We start from the raw sequence: 20,160 nt of genomic DNA, 5'->3' as shown, positions 1-20,160 counted from the left end.
TTCATGAAGGTTTCTCCCCAGGTCCACAGCCTAGGACACCAGAGCTGTACTGTCTTGTCTGGTCAAAAGCCTGACCAGTCAAGATTATTACCCAGTCCACCCCTCCCTCAATGTGGAGAGGACAATGCACCAGCCCCTGGTCCTTAGCAGAGTTCCCTTTACATTATAAATAACACACATTTGTTTTATATTTTTTACCTAAAACAGATAGATTTTAAATGATTATAAGTAACAGCGTACAGATCAAAGTAGATTGCCATAAGAAATAAAACAAAATGCAATCTAAATTCTCTAAACTGGATAGGATTTGAATCAAGCCATGTCTCAACCTGTTAGATAGTACAAACAGTCCACCAAGCTTCCATACACAGGCAGGTTTCCTTCTTTCCTGCCTGGGACTCCACTTCCCCTGTTCAGTCTTTGTTCCTAAGGTGCTTTCAGGTGCTGTGCTGTGGGGGGAGTGAGGCCCCTCGGTGATGTCACTTCCCTCTTTTATAGTTTCTTCCATATGGAGGGAACTTCTTTGTTTCAAGCCAAGCCCCCAACACATTTTATGGAAAAATACAGGCACTAAAATAGAGTCCAGTATCACCTGATCTAGTCACAACCCCTCACATGCTTTGAAGAGTCATGGCAGCCATTACCTATATTTTGGCTGAAGTGTCCACAGGAAACATCATCAGGTGAGGATAAGCTTTTCCCATGGCCCATTGTCTTTGCTGCTGAGCCGTTACCTTGGATAGCCCCTTCACAATGTGCTGGCTAGACTGGATGTAAACGAACTTTGTGGGTGTTACCCAGGAGCAAACACATTTGAAATGCAGATGCATAGCCAATATTCATAATTTCAGATACAAAAATGATACATGCATGATACATGATAGGGTAATCATATTCAGCAAATCACCACTTTTCCATTGACACTCACTCCATTGACAGTAGTCCCAATAAATTTAATATTTTGTACAAAATGAGTCATAATCATGTCAATCATATCATAATCATACCACTATGGTGAATATGGGGTGCAGTGTCACAGTAACATACTCCATAAGTAGCTCCTTTGATTTCATTGGGACTACTCTTGTTGAATAGTACCCTGCACCAGGAGTAAGGACATCACAATTTGGACCTTTGGGTGTATGGCAACATGTCTGGATACAGCATAAACATTAAGCACTGAGCCATGTAATTAAACAGATAGATATTTGCCCCTTGCAGGGAGCTCCGAAGAACATGTCTACCCAGGGGACACTCAGGAAAATAAAGTCAAATTAACTGAAGTTATAATGTTAAATTGCATTAGTTAAAGTGCATTAAGACCCATGTGTGAAAGTTCTCATTCAGAAATAAAGTGACCTTAATTTGATTTAGCTTAATTCAGTGAGTGCCCCGTGTAGACATGCCCAAAGTTTTAAAAGTATTAGACACTAAAGTGATAGGAGTTACAGAAAAGCCTAAGATAGAGGTGAGGGCCCAGTCCGGTACCCACACAGGGGTATGAAAGTCTTTCCACTGATTTCAATGGATTTGGGACCAGGGCCTGAGTGAAGCAAGACTCTGCTCCCAATAAATTTAATTTCCTTCTGGGAAGATACAGGCACACAGTAAAAAGATGGACCCTACCCCAGAAAGCTCAGACTTGGATTTTTAAAGGAGACTAAGGGAAAGAGACTGCCAACTCTGACTGGGTTTCGATGGGCTTGGGGATATTGTCCCATTGCATCATTCTTATCATAAGGCACCTCATTTAAATTTTAAACAGTTCCCTGGCAGGAGCTCTGAACAGTCTCCAGTACTGCCTGACAGGGGGTGCCACCGCATTTCTCTTGCTGCATTTGAAAGGCCTCCAATAGGCACCATCAACAGTGATGAGTGTCATGTCACATCAGAGGGCCAGCTTTGATGTCGTTTACACTGGTGTAAATCCAATCACTCCTTTCAAGACCAGGACAGTTGAAAATCAGGCCATTTTTATTTAGATGCCTAAATAAGGCTTGAACTATCTCAATTTAGGCTCATGTTTCAAAAGGTTTTAGCCTTCCAGTCCAGTAAGTGTTGGATGATTGTGTAGCCCTGAACTCTACAAATGTAAGCCCACTGCAGTTTCACCTTTGGGTTTCATTCCTTGTATCTGTACCCCAAATATTTCATTACCCTCCTTTTCATCACCGTAGCCAGAGTTTTGGAAATATTGCTGCTCTTGCACCTCTCCTTCCTGTTCTCTCTCGTATTATCAGTATGCGCAATGCAAGAGAGCAGCGCCATCAGGCTTGCAATTATGCCCGCCTCTATCCTGCTCTTGTTCCCACTCCTTCCAGTTGTGCACAGTTCAGTAAATTAAATAACTATTTTACATAAAAAAAGCTGTAACCTTCTTACCCGGAAGAAGCCCAAACCTTGTTCCACTGAGACCAGCAGGTAAACTTCCATTGAGTTCAGTGGGACAGGATCAAGACGCTGGTCCATTATATGTCTCCATAAATGATGTCTTGTATATTGTAACACACTGTGCTCTTTGCATACTTCAGTAGTGGTATCTGTCTCTCATGAAATGGCTCAACAGTAAGAAAAACTAAATGCTTTGTAAGACCCGTGACCTCACAAAGACTCACTAGTGTAATGTTCAGCCAGGCATGAGGTCACACAGCAGCTGACCAGTTTCTATCCCAAAGCACAATAAAAATGATACTCTGCTTAAAGAGACATAACTTTAGACAAATAAAGATTTCCAGTTTGTTCTGCTGCAGACAGAGGTATCCTCATTCCCCACTAAGTCTCTAGCTTACCACAGAAGCGGTGTATATGTGATATGAGTCCGTATCGCAAATTGTGCATATCTGTTATACCATCTTTCCAACAGAGCGTCGTTAACACTTTCTACCTTGTGTAAACCCTACATAGATCAGTTTTGGAAAGCCCTCTAGAAGAAATCTGTATGCATTAGATACCATATGCACCACCTGTCGTCCACCTGTAAATGAAAACCCCACTACTTCTGTGCCTACTCCTCCAATGCAACAGATGCATGTGGGATGCCTGCGATCAACACTGGATCTAGAGCAAGAAGGGACATTTAACAAGCTTACAAATGAATGGGGAGACAGAGATGCCCTTGGTGCACAGCTACAATCTCTTACCCTTAAGAGAGTCCGATTTTTATTGGCAATGAGACAAGTTGGTTATCCAAAAATCTGAGTCTAAGTACAGTAAAATTTTCACCAATTCTCTTAATGACTGGGAAACTGCATGTTGTGAAATAGCAAGTGAAAACAACAGCTGAAATGAACGACAACACTTCATCATGCACTTGTAAATGATCTGCAGTATATTTTAATAAAGCTATTAGGTCTTAGTAATGTGAGACCTCACCACAGAACTCAGAGATGGGGAAGGCAACAGTTTTGTGCAAAAATCACAAGGTGTGCAGAGTAACAACCATCTGTTCCAGTGTATTTCCGATGCTACAAGAGAAGATGTAAACCCCTAAAAGGTGATATGCCAGTAAACACACAGAAGAACATTTTTAGTGTTTGGGACATTAGTGGTCTTATCGCTGGAATATAACCTTGTACCCCAAGTCTTTGCCAGGAGGAGCTGATTCACAAATATTTATTTTTCAAATGTTGGTATAAAATTGAAGTCAATGCACATCACTAGTTTGGGGTTTTAAACTCTATGGTCCGCAATTTTCCTCTCACATGCACTGTTGTAGGTCAGGAATAACTTCATGGAAGACAAAATGTTCCATTGACATAAACCCAGTGTGAAAAGAGACTCAAGCCTTTTTCATTTAATTTTATGAAAAAAGGGTTGGCCATTGATCTTTAACCCGTTGTGATGATAAGGATGGCTCTGAAATGGCCATCAATGATTCCTTCACCTGCTGTAAATAATGACCCTCAGCATTACTAACACAGTAAAAATAAAATCTCCATCACCACACTATTTTGCAGTTGCCACCTGTGTTTTAAATGCTATCATGTAGTCACCATCAGTGGGTATGAATATCATGTAGGCTTTACACTTCTATCACCTGAGGCTCTCAAAGTGCTTTACAAGTAGTGAAATAACCTGAACACCTAAGCACGGCAGACAAAGATTACACAGCAGCATCTTCAGCCCACCCCTAAGAAATGGCAGCCACCTCTTGGGTAGAATAAAACAGCTGTTTAACAGCACACAGCAGCATTTCAGAACAGAATACAAAAAATAATATTATACTCAGTAGAAACCTCAGGAGGAATTTATTTAGACAAAATGTAAAAATACACAAATTGGCTGACTGAGATCGGTCAAGACACCAGAGCTAAAACTCTTTTCAAAAGAGCCGTAGGATCTTTAAGGTTCGTAATTGTTGATTAAGTTCTTGTTTTCCATCACAACTGAAATATTATTAATATGATCTGCCTTGATGCTCAAATACAAATAGGTGCCATAACTATCTTGATAGGTTAGATACATCATGCGGTCATATTTGCTTCTTGCTTGGGCTTATTTTTAGATTGCAGGAACTACTATACAGTTTTAAAAGAAGGAAATAAAGACTCATGAGTTGAAATGAATTAGTGCAACAGGAAAAAATAGATCACAAAGCAGCAATTTTGATCAAGTCACTAGCAATTCCCTTGTTTGATGTGAATATATTCCTTGTATATAAAGCAACCTCTTATACCACACCTCCAGACAGCTCAATTTTTACTAGCATTTAATTTCTCTGATGGGGCAGGGGACTCAGTCCTGGACTTCTGCATCTTAAGCAGATGCTCAAAAAGAGCCAAAAGGAGGAATCGCAAGAGATCTAGTTAGAGTTCATTTCATCAAGAAAGCTCAGCTCAGTTGCAGCTTTGGGTTTTCAGCAAGTTTTCTATCTTTCCTGCAAACTTCACAGCTGAGCTGGTTTCATAGCTTAGGAAATGGAGGCAATTAGTGGTACCTTAGAGTTCATTTTGGCTTCCAGTCAATCTTTGGGCAGTGAAATTACAGAAAAATGGAGCTATGGGACTAGTTACGGCCCCATGGATATTGGGGAAATGAACAAGTCAGCTTCAGGTGACCACATCTGGCAGCTGGGAAGGTTGAAGAAAACCAGGTCAGAAAAAGCTGTCAGAAGCAGCCTTCATGCCAGACACAGCACTGTGCTGACAGGCTCTGTCTTGTCTGGAGCAGGCTGCCATTTTAGGATTTTTCAATCAGCATTTCCCACCTGCTGCAGTATAGATCTTCCCCTGGCAACGTTAATCATTTCACTGCTTCAATGCCTCACCACAATGTATGGTTCTACTCCTCCAGCTTTTTTACCAGGTGCCAGCAGAACCCATCATTACTCTGCCGGGGGTTATCCAGGTTTATAAATCTATATGGCAACAGCTTTCCAATCACATGAGGGATATGTACCATTGATGGCTACTTTTAACGCGTGTTGCATTTAGCGTATTACATTGCACCTACTGAACCAGCATGAGGGGGAAGGTTAGGAGTACTCGAATGCGCTACATAATGAAAGAGCCATATTTCACAAACCCCCAAGCAAACAAGAGCAGAGGACCTCATATAATGCTGCAGTGCTGGACTGAAGTGGAGCAAAGAGTATTATTAGCGGGTGAACACCATGATATGAGTCTGACCAGGCCCTCACACTAATTAGTCTTCCCTTTACTACCTCTTTTCAATCATATTTCTTTTAACCTTCCATTTAACTCTGAACAAAAACAAAAGTGCTGCAATGCATCCCTGGCAGACACTTTAAATTAGATCACATTGTTATCAACATTTCAACCACATTAGGCCTACTTTCAAGGCAAAGCACAGAAGCCTGAAACACTTCTTGCATCTGTTTGACATCATGTATGCCCGATTTACACCAATTTATGTGACAGTTGACTCAGGCTCAAGCTCGCAGATCTGAGTGCTTTACCAAGCTACGCAAGGAAGTTGAGAGACTTCCTTGATCGTTCACAGCTGATTCTGATTTTGCAATCCAGTGTGGAGGCCTGTCAGAAACAGCCCCTCACTCCACTCAGCAAGTTTTAGACAGCTTCACTTTCGGTTAAAAGTTACTTATGTGGTTTCTATAGTGGCTGTGCACAAAACACCTAACACCTTCTCCAGCCTCCCCACCTTTTCACCATTTTTCTTCTTCAAGTAAAGCAGCAATCAGCTTTTTTATTTAGAAGTGTTAGTAATCAGCTTGTCAATTCCAGATGGGGGGTGTCACGGGGCGGGACTCACCCCGCGGCACCTCCTGCTGGTCATTCAGGGAATTAGCGTTCCAGCCTCTGGAGCGCCCTCTGCAGGCCGGTGTCCCGCTTGCCGCTAGGCCCCGAGTCCCTCCCGAACCCCGGTGCCCCCTTTCATGCCGGGGTGCTGCCACCTGCAGTACCCCACACAGATTTGGGGCTCCCTTTCCCGGCGAACCCCCAACCCTCTACCCCAACTCGCCTCAGTCTGTGGTCACCGCCAGTCATCACCTAGCCCCCATTCCCTGGGGCCGACTGCAGCGTAAGTGCCACTCATCATAGGCAAGCGGGGTTTGGACCTGCTGCCTCTGCCTACCCCTTGGGCTGCCCCCTGCAACCCCAGTACTCTTTTTGGCTTTCCACTAGGCCTGCAGCCTGGGGGGGGGGGCGTTTCCAGGCTCAAGCACCCCAGCCCTTCTGGCCTTCCCCCAGCCCTGCTCCACCTCAGGTACCTTGGTATGCTCCCAGCAGCCAGGTCCCTCCCTCGCAACAGAGGAAGGAGAGAGAGAGAGAGAGAGAGAGAGTCCTTCTGCTCCTGGCTTCACTGGCTTTTCTAGGGCCCGCTGGGTCTCTTTGGGGTGTGGCCACAGCTGAGGCTGCCTCCCAATCAGCGCAGTGTTTCCCCTGCCCCAGCCCTCCCCCAAGGCTGTTTTAAGCCCTTCCAGGCAGGAGCGGGTGACCACCCCGCTACAGGGGGGGAATAATCTATCGAAACCAAACACACACAGATAACCCAATGAGGGTTCAAAATAACATACTGCCACATTTAAAAAAAAAATAATCACCCTTTACTGATATATGCACACAAGTCAGGAAGCATTACCCTTTGATGTGTATTACATTAGATCTGAGCAACGGGTCTACCATTCAGTAATGCAATCTAACCAGTAGTGCTTTTAGGATGTCTGTAGCTTTCCATTAGTGTCTGCGTCGAGTCTGCATGTAGAAGATGACAGCATGTGAAAGGGAGAACTGGGTAAGGGAGACCTCACTAATAAATGGTAGTGGAAAATAAAATCAGCTGATCTCCAATCTGCCCTACCATCCCACACAAAGCTACGTTTGGAGGTTCTTCTTGATTACCTCATTCAGTCCTGATAAGACAATGGTCCAGCACACCCTTACTGATGGGTAAGTCAAGGCTCACACTAAATAATGAGCCATTTTGTCTGAAGCTCCAACAGCATTTCTGCTAAAATGGAGTTTTGCACCACCTTAATAGGATGTTCAAACACCCTGTTCACCTCAAGCCCGTCGATTCTGTTCTGGAAGGGCTGGGCGTGCATGTCATGTGACTGATCTTTGGGGAGACGCAAACTTTTTCTTCAAAATCTCTTGGCACAATTAGCTTCCTATTTGAATGCAGGAATGACACCAGTAGTTTCCAGAACCTGTTTCAGGCCCTCCCAAACTGTTTGTCAAAACTCCGGACAAGCTGGAGAGGCACACGGTCTTCTCAAAAGGGAGGTTTGTGCTTTTGGCAGGAAACTTTAAGCCAGAAGGCATACGGGACTAGATTTCCAGGTCCCTATAAGCTTTAGGTAACTCCATGTGGGAGGTTTCAGAGTGGCAGCCGTGTTAGTTTGTATCAGCAGAAAGAAAAGGAGGACTTGTGGCACCTTAGAGACTAACCAATTTATTTGAGCATGAGCTTTTGTGGGCTAAAGCCACTTCATCAGATGCATACTGTGGAAAATACAGTAGGAAGATAGATAGATACACACACACAGAGAACATGAAAAAATAGGGATTGCCATACCAGCTCTAACGGGACCAATCGATTAAGGTGGGCTGTTATCAACACGAAAGTTTTTATTCTCCTGCTGATAACAGCCCACCTTAATCGATTGGTCCCATTAGAGCTGGTATGGTAACCCCCATTTTTTCATGTTCTCTGTGTGTGTGTATCTATCTATCTTCCCACTGTATTTTCCACTGCATGCATCTGATGAAGTGGGTTTTAGCCCACAAAAGCTCATGCTCAAATAAACTTGTTAGTCTCTAAGGTGCCACAAGTCCTCCTCATTCTTCCATGTGGGAGGTTATGCCAGGGCTATCTGGGTTGTCAGAAACTGCCAGGCATCTACACAGCTCTCACCAGAATACAGCCAGATTTAGAAGTGCTAGCACATAACGAGAAAGAAAGAAATTTCACTCTTCAGGCAGGAAATAGGGAGACATTTTGGTTCTGATTTGTATTTGGCAGGCAGAGAGCACATGCAGCCTAAGCCTCAAGATAGTACTTCAGTCTGCCTGGGTATTTATTCCGTCTTATGACACTGGCTTTCTATTTAAGCAGTTCGGCAGATGCTGCCTTCATACAAAAATATACAGTCCATTCCTGAGAAAGTGGCAGTATTTCCAAGGAATCAGCTGTGGGCTTAGGGCTATAATAGGGTTGTTATCCACTTCTGAACAAGGCAGTTTAGGTAGCCTCAAGAAAATCTCCAGCTATGTCAGCAACATGCAACTGGGAATTGAAATCACTGTGCAGGAATAGACAGCTGGAAACAAAATGGTCCAACTCGGTCTAAAGAGACTTGGCAATACTGATTCAGGTGATGTCACTGTGACACTTGGTGACAGTGATCGAAAAGGGGCATACATTTACAATAGCTTTTTGTTTGCTATGGAAGGCCTCCCGGCGCAGAACCTGAAACCCGGAGAGATTGTGGATTTGCCCAGTGACTCATTGCACAGCTATTCTCAGACGCTGCTTTCTCTAACTTGCTGCCAAAATACAGCTACTTCCATCCACTGTGCTTGCCAACATGCTGCATGACAAAATGGACAGTGCTTATTATAATGAATAAATTCTGCACCATGTCACTAAGGGAGGATATTGACAACCACGCAGCCTTAGTTATTTGATCTGGTCTGCAAATCACCAAATACAAATAGTTGATCTTCACATGTTTAACTCTGCCTATTAAGATAGCTAGCTATGGAACATTTTGATGAAAAACAGTTATTTTCCACGTAGAGTCTCTTCTTTCAGTGAAATATCTTAACAAACTTATTCTTATCTCATGTATTCATCAGAGGAGTTTCATTATGTATTAAATAGGACAGTACATGTCTCATTTAATAATTATTCATCTGACAGAATTACAGATCTTGGATCAGTTATATTTAACTATTTCATACACAAGATCTGTAGCCAGTTCTTGGTACAAACTACAGTGAAGTTAATAAGTAAATATTGTACATGGCATACACAAACCTGATTTGATATTGAAGTTGGTATTCAATTCATTTCATTTTTCCTTTGCAGTATGAAATTTTTATTTTTAAAAAAACCCACATTTTAAAATAAGCTTTTTTCCAATCAAAATATTGATGAACATTTTCAACCAGCCTAAGTTCCATGTAAGACCCCAAAAATATATCTTCAGTGGCACATAAGCCTTGTGAAGGAGTGTGGACAAAAGCACCTCCCTTTCAGTTTTATTATGTTCACTGTACAATGATCTACTGATACACATGACAGGAGAATGAAACATCCATTTTACTTGCTGTCTCATGACAGGGCCATAACAAATCCAGATCAGAATCTATTGCTAGCATGAGCTCTACTGTTCCTTAATCTTTTATGTCTGGTACTGTGCAGATTTTCTGATAGCTTGGTTTACATTAGCACAGTATATCAGAGAATTTGCTCCATAAATAGCAAATTTTGTCTTTGTGATCCATTTGGTGCTCTCTCTCCCTCCTCAGTCCTCAATTGTTGTCATATTTCTGTTTTCTCCTTATAAGCACTTTGAGATTTACTGATCAACATATAAATGAGACTCTCCTGAGGTCCAGATTGCACAAATCATTCTACCAGCATCACACTGTGTATTGCTTTGCTGCTAACTGCTTCCTTAGCCTGATGTTTCCTCTGAATGTTGGGACAAACTCCTTTATATGCACAAGATTCTCACATGGCTTTGAAACACATAGCAATAACAAACAACAGGCCACTCTGGGTTCATTGAAGGATCTAGGGATGGCCTTGTGGCTAAAGCACACAACTAAGAGCCATGAGAAGGAAGTTCCATTTCCAACTCAGCCACAGAGGTGCGTATGCATGGGCAAATTCCTTAACGTCTCTATTTTTCATCTTCCTCCTGTGCATAACAAGGATAATACTACATCCCTCTTAGGAGTATTGCAAGGCTAAATCCATGAACAGCTATAAAGCACTTTGAGTTCATCAGATTGAAAGTACTATATAAATGCAAAATATTCCAATTCATATAAATGCAAAATATTCCGATTCATCAGCATTATTGCTGAGTGGCAGAGGATTCCCTACAAGGTGTATTTACAATTTCCCCATTGTGTAATTTCACAGGATTAGAAAAATATTGCGGGTATAGGATTTCACTTAAGAGACAAGGTTCCAGGAGGGATTAATCTGTCCCTGAGCTTTATTTTCAACCTTGTTTGTCCTCTAGCTATGGACATAAGTCACGTGATTTGATGACAAGGATCATTGAGGAAATCCTCAGTTCTGTTTTAACTTCTCAGCCTGCTGCAATGCTTCAGCACCAGATTTTAGCTACATTCCTTAGTGTATAATGAGCTGCCCAGAGAGTCATTTCCAAAGTACTCTAAATAATGGAGTACTATTGCAGAATGGACTAATGAACAAATGCTTGGAGGTTTGTGGGTCTCAGTAAAATGCCAAGTTTCTGCCAATTCTAAGTACCGAAAATGGAAGATGTAGAGAAAGATCATGCACCCAGAAAGATAAGCACTCAGGCAATAGATGCAGGACAGTGCATCTGAGATAGCTTATTTCTTTAATTAAAAGCACACATTTTTAATGTTCAACAATCCCCACATATGCAACATTCAAAATAGAAGGAGAAAAGTGTGCTGAGCTCTTTTGAAACCAGTGGCCAAGATTTCCAAAAGCCAAATCCTGGGGACCTTCAGTTTAGGGTGCCCAGCCTAAGGCACCTTAAAAAGGGCTGAGTTTTCAGTAAGCGCATCGCACCTGTTCTTTGAAAGTCCAGCCACTTTAAGGGGTCTCAAGCTGCAGTCCCCAAACTTGAGCCACCTACCATTAGGAGTTGCTTTTGGAAATCTTGGCCAATGTGTTTAAAAGAATTAAGAGCTAAAATTGATTTCTGGACCCAAGCTCTGTGGCACCTTTGTACATGCAGGGATGGGTTCAGCTCCTGATTCAGGTTAATAGCAGCCTCCGGGGCTGTGTGAGCTTGCACCTGACTGCCAACAGCTCCTATGGGCGGTTCCCGCAGCTAGGAAAAGCTGGGCTGGAGGAATTCCCTGGCCATGCCTCCCCATCCTCCCGCTGCCCTGCCCCAGGGAACACAGGGGTTGGCACAGACACAACTATCTCAATCCTACACCTACCCAGGACTCTCCATTTGTCAGGGAGATCCCATGAAGGCCGGTCCAGTCGCTTTACAGCCACTCTGCGACCCCAGCACCAGTGAAAAGCTGCTGTGGGGCAGCTGGGAGTCAGGCCCCAATAATTTGTAGTAGTCACGGAAAGAAATATTTCTCATTTAGACCAAAGGAAAACAAAATTAGTTTAAGAGCTGCCAGTTCCCTCTTCATTCATGCTATTCGCGATTTAAAAAAAAAAAAGTCCAGTTTCTCTTCCACAAAAAGCCCATTGAGAAGTCAGGAATCTATATGTGGAACCTTAAGTAGTATTAGGAGTTTGGGCAACTCAGTATTACACACACAGACCCAAACAGCCACTGGATAGGCCACCAGCAGTATTCTAGTCAGCTAGCACCTGAAAATTGCAACTTGTGGGGTGAAGTCCGAGCCCCACTGCAGCCTGCAGGAGTTTGCCATTGACAGCAGTGGGACCAGGATTTCACCAATGCCATCAGGGTGATAAACTTCGATCATTTCAAGAACTATACCATCAACCACCATTTTAGGGAGAGAGAGGGAGAAAAAAATGACTCTGTAAATTCTGTAGAGATATTGCTCTTCACAGAGAAAGATGCAACAAGTGGTTTCTTCATCTAAAGCTTCTGAGGTTACAAACCTGACCTCTCATTTTCAGGCACACAACTGCGAACATAACTTTTCCATAATTCCTAAATCAGTAGCATCTCCTGCAATGTGCCTGCCAGTCATGCAAGAAATGTGGGCCCAGATCAGAAGACAAATGGACTATGCAAAGGAGGTCATATGGGTAGAGGTAGACATGGAATATTAATCCAATATATTAAAAAAATATATTCAGCTGAGCTCATGGGAATATTAGTGAGCCAGTGGTGAGAAAAATCAGTTGTTACTTACTCAAGCACTTATTCAGTTCCTAATGCGTCGCTGGAGATGAAAAGGGCTAACTTTTAAAAGGGGGCATGTTATTCCACATGCAGTGACTGCCTGTGAGCTTGCACAACACAACCTGACAGGAGCTTCGGTGTTTCTATGCGGAATGGAAGAGTCCAGTGCAAGTGAAAATATGGGGGTTTGTAGGCTCAGTTGGATGTTTAATTAGATGCACAACTCCACACTTCAGGTCTCTATCCAGCCCAAATTTGCATTCACTATTGCTAGCTTCTTGAGTCGCTTGGCTGGCATTTGGCAGACAACAAGTAAATTTCAAGGAGTCACATAGTCCCAAAGCACTTCTCTCCCTGCCATTCAGTTCTTAAAAGACAGCTTATACAGGGAGATGAAGGTGTATCATAAAAAACAGAGCAATTACTAAGCCTTTGTTTCATGGCCACTAGCAGTTGAGGGATTCCCTCCTATTGTCCTGTAAATAATTCCCACCAATAGCATACCCAATTAGGCTGGTAACAAAGATGCATGTGAAAGATTTCGCCATTCTGCATGTAGAAGGAACGAATGACTTTGGTCCTCCATCATCCTGAAATCACCACAGCCCCATCCAGCAGATTCACAACTGCTCCATCTGCCAGGGAGGCCTGGGAATGGGGATTTGTGAACATGCTCAGTGTGAGGTAAAATCAGTTAGACTGTCACTCTTTAAAAGATTATATGAAAAGGAAAAGGCAGGGGAAGGTTGTGCCCTACAGTTTCCTTGTTCATCATGCACAAAGGCAGTCCGAAAGTTTTGGGGATTTGTTTTGAAAGGTTTTTGTATTTTAGAAGTACCATGAATATAAGATCTTACAGTTTCTGGAGATCTGCTTTGAGTAGAGAGAGGAATAGATTGGAAACTCTCAAGCCTTACATGAAGCATGGGGCCGTTAAACCTTCATCAGAGAGCTAGTTCCCTTTAAAAATTAATGAAAATTACAGTCCAAGTTTCACTTTCCTTGTTACCTTTGATGGGATAATCTGACTACATCTCCAGTTGTCCATCACCTTCCAGAAAAAAATAAAATAAAACAGGATATGTATGTCCTGGATTTATAGTACCAAATACAACAGGTGAAAAATATAGCCCATTTTAATTATATAGTTAAAAGACAATTGTTTAAACCTAAAAATATAGTGTCTCCCTGAACAGCCTAACAAGTGGGGAGAAAGAGTGAAACAATCACATCTATTTAATTATGAGTTTATTTGACAAGACCAGGGTCTATATTTCATCAGTATTATGTTCTGCAGTTCAAGTCATTTAATAGCCATTCCATGCACTAGGCTTCTGCTGATGTTGCTTTGAGTTTCAGCAATAGAATCAGGCTCACTGTGTTTGACTTGCCAAGCTGTGTTATGAAACGGCTCTACAGAGTTTACCACAGGCTGTAATGCAGTAGTTACATCTTGATGTGAATGCCCTTTAAATTTCCTTGTTTGGCATAGATCATTCTGTCCTTTTAGGAGGGTAGTTTGAACATACTTTGCTTTGTTTTTGTTCAGTTGCACGAGGCATTCTCTAACATTGTCATTTAGACTACACCTGAATACACAAATGGACTGTGTGCTCTCATTCACAAGCAAGCAGACAATCACATAACATACTTGTGGCACCCACAGCAGTTGTTTACGAGGAACAGTAATATTAGGAAACTATTCAGGGCATGTCTAGCTTCTTTCAATACAGTTAGCAGCTGGAAACAAGAAGGGACCGAGCACCATGTGACCTGCCAGCTCTCCATGGGCCACCAGCAACTGCACCATAGACTTCTGGTGGCTGACAGATCACTGTCTGGGAACCATTGCAGTGGTGCAGTGATCAAAAATTCACTCAAGTGGAGTAAGGCAGATGCTTTAGATCCAAGAGATAGTCTTGTTTGGAGGGACACAGCTGTACGGTAGAGCAGCCGGTGGTAGCACAAAGCACAGTTAGCTACTGCCCTCCAGCACCTGCCAGTGCAGGTAGGAACGCACACACTGTATTTCGGCCACTCCCACCTTCACCCCTCAGGCCACACCAGTGTCACAGAGTGACCCATTGATACGTTGAGTGAAAAGAGGCAATGCAGTTCCCAGGAGCGTGGTTGTGTGTGTGTGTGTGTGTCAACAACTCTGCAGTGTGAGGACATAACCGCAAGGAGCCATGTCTAAAGCAGCAACGAGACAACTCCCTGACTGAGAAGTGCCTCTCTTTGTTAAATTCCCCAGCAACAAATCCTGGCCCTTTCTGGTAACTGTGGAAGACCAGGAACTCTATAGTCATGCCACAAACTCAAGCAGTTACCACACTGCTGGAGTGGCTGAGAACAAAGGGAGTGCAGACTGGATAACAGCATTGGCAGGACGAGCACTGAGTAACGAAAACAACGAGCTTGCCTAGGGTGAAGCCGGCTTGCCCCATCTCTCTCCTGTCTGGTGGGCCTCAGGCCACCTCTGGAACACAAATGAGAATTTGTTTAAGGAAGAAAACAAGAAAAAAAAAGTTTCGGGTCTTTATGCTGGTTCTAGCATCGGCCATACCAAGCAGCTCGCCTTTCTTGTGGGAGAAAAGGTGAGGTCTAGGAGAAAAAATGAAGTGTTGGAACAGTCGGTTTCAGTAGAATGAGAAGTTAAATGTGGCGCAAACAGACACATGGTATTCACCCACAAATTCTAAATGTACTGAGGAAGTATAAGCCTGCCAACATTTTGTCTTGTAATAGAATTGGCCTCACCTTACTGCAAATGCAAAATGTCTTTAAAAAAAACAAAGCCTTTGAAATGGAAAAGATAAAGAAAGGCCTTGTTATGCTGTGCTCCTTGTAGCTGACAGGCACTGAGAACAAAGAGTTTAGGGGGTCTATATGTTGTGAAAGAGTCTGCCACTCACTGATGTTTCGGCACATAACCAATCATTATGATGCACTGCTAGCATGAGAGTCAGTCTTTTGGTTTTGCAGTTTGAGCGGCCATCAAAATACTGGTGGCTCAAACTTTTTTTATTAAAGAAAGCATATTGTTCCAAACACCACTGCCATGCTGGGTTTGTAAATGACGGTCACCTCTCTTTTTCCAGGGGTCCCATGCCCAAAGAAATGAAGGATTCCGGGTCTGGAAAAAAGAATGCAAGAAGGGAAATGCCAGTGGTTCCTACTCACTGTAAAATGCATCACCTGTCTCAGCAAGCTTGATTAAATCTAGAGTCACTGTGAGAACATACCATTTACTTTATAAGCCTGGAACAAAATGTTTATTCCTTCCCAAGACAAAGGGATTTCTGAATACGATTTCAACCCTTGGTGCTGTTTAAGGGACAAAGGCCTAAGGAGCCCAGCACAGATGTCAGAGTTGGGGAGCGTCTATGTGCTGTGAAGGGGGGGAATCCCACCTTAATTTAACTCAGAAACTAGTGAGATTACCTCTGATGGCAAGTGAGGAGAAAAGAGGCACTAATTACATCCTACAAAGCAGCAGCCTGGCACTGTCATTTTGGCAATCTGGGATGTGAGGTGAAAGATAAGACATTCTCATTCTGTTGTAAAACCCAACAGACTTGCACACCTGACAACAATGAATACATTTCATAGTCAATGAGCTGGCAAGCTGCGAATTAATGTGGCAATGTTGTAGCAAGCTAATTGACTTTACAGCACTGTGTAGCTGGACAGGTTTTTGTTTTCTTAAATGGAAAAATAGCTGTAGGAGAGATTTTCCAAAGGCACAAATGAGAGTTAGAGATCCACTACCCACTGACTTCCAGGGGAAGTTGTATGCCTATGCCAAAGGTCAAAGGAATTCTAGGTTTTTAGCTTGAGTTTCAACCTACTCATCTATGGCAATATTTCCTTTGGTATAAGACTGGTCCCCAAACTTGACACTTCCTACACTCCCATAACTAATAACGCATCACATCAAATTAACCATGGATTGAGTCATTTAAATCGATTACTCGTTTTAGATCCATAATGCTCTTTCTCGGCCACTGTTGTGGCAGCCAACTGAGTGCCACAGAACCAATGGGTCAAGTTGACCCAGCTCTTCAGTGGTTCTCTCCAGCAAACTTATTCCATGTCAACATGTGTTTCCAGTCTCCTGTTCCATGCTAAACCATTTTCTATGTCCTGGCTCATTGCTGTTTCACAAAAAGTTGCTCTCGTCTGTGATTTTCTTAGTAAGGAAAATGTAGACGATGTTATGTGTGGTCAGTGAAATGTGCTGTGATTAGAGTATCTTGAATACATTAGAAAGAGTTATACAGTGTTACAAAGATGGATGTGGGGAAAGATTTAGGCCAGCATTATTCAAAAGACATGGATGACTTAAAGCTATAATTATGATATTACTAGTATTAATTATTACCATAATAGCTAGGAGCCCGTGTCCGGGACCAGGACAAGGCACTGTACATACACAGAACAAAAAATGAGGCACCTAATCCATATTTAAATAGCTAAATATTTTTTCCAATTTTGTTTCTGATCCAGGAAAGCCCTTAGCATGTGCTTAAATCTATCCCCTTTCAAGTCAGCTCTTAAGCATGTGTTCAAGTATGTGGATAAGTTCCACTGGCATTCAAATAGTCAAGTGCTTTTCTGATGAGAATCTGGACCTTTCATAGGATTGCCAGGTGTCTGGGTTTTGACCAGATTGCCCAGTCGAAAAGGGACCCTGGCGGCTCCAGTCAGCACTGCCAATCAGGCCATTAAAAGTCCGGTCTGCTCCGCGCAGCTCCCGGAAGCAGCAGCATGTCCCCACTCCAGCTCCTAGGCATAGGGGCAGCCAGGGGGCTCCAAGAGCTGACCCTGCCCCAAGCGCCAGCTTCACAGCTCCCATTGGTCAGGAACCACGGCCAGTGGGATCTGCGGGGGTGGGACCTGTGAACAGGGCAGCACCCAGAGCTGGAGGGGGGACATGCCACTGCTTCTGGGAGCCGCTTGATGTAAGCACTGCCCAGAGCCTGCACCCCTGACCCTCCCCCCATGCCTCAGCCCCAGCTCTGATCCCTCTCCTGTCCTCCAAACTCCTCGGTCCCAGCCCTGAGCACCCTCCTGCACCCCAAACCCTTCAGCCCCAGCTCAGAGTCTGCACCCCCAGCCAGAGCCCTCATACCCCCACATACCCCAACCCTCTACCCTAGTCCAGAGCCCCCTCCTGCACCCCAAACACCTCATCCCCAGCCCCTCCTGGAGCCTACACCCACAGCCAGAGTCCTGACCCCCTCCTACAGCCCAACCCCCTGAGTAGCCCGGTGAAAATGAGCAAGTGAATGAGGGTGGGGAGAGTGAACGACAGAGGGATGGGAGATGGAATGAACAGGGGTGAGGCCTCAGAGAAGGGGTGGGGCAGGGTGGAGCAAGGGTGTTCAGTTTTATGCGAGTATAAAGTTGGCAACCCTAGCCTTTCAGAGGTTCTGAGAACCCATAATTCACAGTGAATGAATGTAAATCAAAAGTATCTACTAGATTGGGAGCTGTGGGTGCTCAGTGCCTTTGAAAATCAGGACACATATTTTGGTGCCTTAATGTATATTTAAGTGTCTGGCTCTAGAAACCCACATTTGAAAATGCCAGCCTCATTTTATTCTTCTAGCTTCTGATCCAGCAAAGTACTTGCACATGCTTAAGTAGCTGAACAGGGATGACATTTCTCACATACACAAAGTTACTGATATGCTTAAGTGCTCTGCTGCATTGGGGCCATAAAGTTTCAAATTTGTGTTAAACCTGGTGGTGAGAGCAAGGCCAAAGCTGCTGGCCCTACTTTTTAACCTCAGATGGTCACTCTTCTCTCTGTAGTGTGTATCACTTGCAGGAGCAGACAGAGGTGTGTAAATTAAAGGCATCTCAGCAGGGCATGTCCCTTGGGCATTAGATAACTACTGTACCAAGAGTACTGTTTAGGGAGTTTACCTTGAAAAGCAAAAGCACCACAGAAACAAAGGAAAACCACCCAGACCCAATAAATAGCAGCCTTGCACAAGGTATCCTTTATGGACAAATTGTCCAGCATTTTATAGAATAGGGTATCTTTTATATAGGCCTTTTAGGCCATCCTATATAATTCAATTATATCCCTGCTATTGAATGTGGTAAAAAAGAACTTCACAGAAAGAATTTTATTCACTATTAGATTTCATTATTTTTTAGAGTAACTCCTCCAGAACTCCACTGGCTTCTTTCCTATTACATTTTAAAGGAATATTCCACGTTATAGGAATATTCCACAAGCAATGGAAAATTCCCCTCCCACAGCAGCCCCCAGAGGCTCCCTTCCTTCCTACCCAAGCAACGAACCAGAGAGTCTGGCCTGTACTTAGTAAGGGCAAAATTGTACCAGGCTCCTGCAGCCACATTTTGTTGCTTCACATTTACATCCATTTCTGACTTGTGTTTCAAAGGTCGATGTCCCCAAAACATTATTGATCTCAAACTAAGGGTCATTCAGACATCACTGGTTTTGAAACTTTTGCCCTCCAGAAGACAGGGAGAGGACTGGATCTCTCCAGCATTGTTCCATCTTCTGTTAGGTTAGCTGGGGTGTGTCCACCCTAACTCGCACGTGTTGAGCCCTCTCCATTGCACTGTAGATGCATGAACAATGGTGCACTGGTTTTGCTTTTCTATTCCAAATTCATTACGAAAAAGTGATGCCCAGTGATGCTTCCACTTTCACAGAAGCCTTTTCAGAGATCGCATTTGTGGCTGCACATTTTATCTGGGATGCAGTTTCTGCATCTATAGGCCGCCCTGCAGCCTAAAGTCTGCCAGCCTGCCCGCTGAACTGGTTGCTGTGGCATCATTGGCAATAGTTGCCTATCGACAGAAACGTCTTTAAAAAAGAGCCCAGGCATCCTGTCTGGATTATTTATGTCATCCTGCAGCTCCAGAGTTTCCCTATTAGATTTAGTACAAATGATTATCCATAATGTTTCAGTAGAAATGTCCTCAAGTACTAACTATAGTATCTTCTGGACAATTTCCTTCACGGAATGTGGTATGTTCTTCTGCTGACTTCAGGGCTTTGTTACTAATGCATGCATGATGCTAAAACCGTGTTCAGCTTCGCATCTTGCTACCACAGGTTCATATTCCAAACAAGTCTGCTGGGATCTACCTGTCTGAGGGGGTTCCAAAAATACTTAACTAGACAGAGTTTGGCAGCCCTGCTGTAGCTAAGACTCTTAGATATATCACACTGTGATGGGGTCGGGACTCACCACCACAGCGCCTCCTGCTGGTACATCTGGGAATTAGCTCTGTGCCCTGTGGGGCACCCTCTGCCGGTGGTGTCCCGTCCACTGTCTCTGCTCCACTGTCCTGGGACGCACATTGCTCCCTGCTCCTCTGCAGGACACTCTGCGGCCACTTCAGGACACTGCCTTCTTCTGCTTCAGGACACTGCCCTCCAGCAGTGCCCACTACTCCAGTCTCACCCCCTTCTCGGGGGGGGGGAGGTATTAACAGCAGTCTTCCAGCTTGCCCCTGCTGCAGTGGCCAACCACAACCCCCAAAGGCTAGCCCCTCTGCTCAAGGGCCAGTTGCAGTCTGTCACGGCCACTCCTCCACATCCAGGTGCAGTACAAGGTGGGGACCCAGGCCCACCCACTGCTCTGGGTCCCAACCAAGGGACC

Source organism: Caretta caretta, chromosome 11, assembly GCF_965140235.1.
Source record: "Caretta caretta isolate rCarCar2 chromosome 11, rCarCar1.hap1, whole genome shotgun sequence".
NCBI lineage: Eukaryota > Metazoa > Chordata > Testudines > Cheloniidae > Caretta > Caretta caretta.
The sequence above is the reverse complement of the archived record's forward strand: the minus strand, read 5'-3'. Positions refer to the sequence as shown.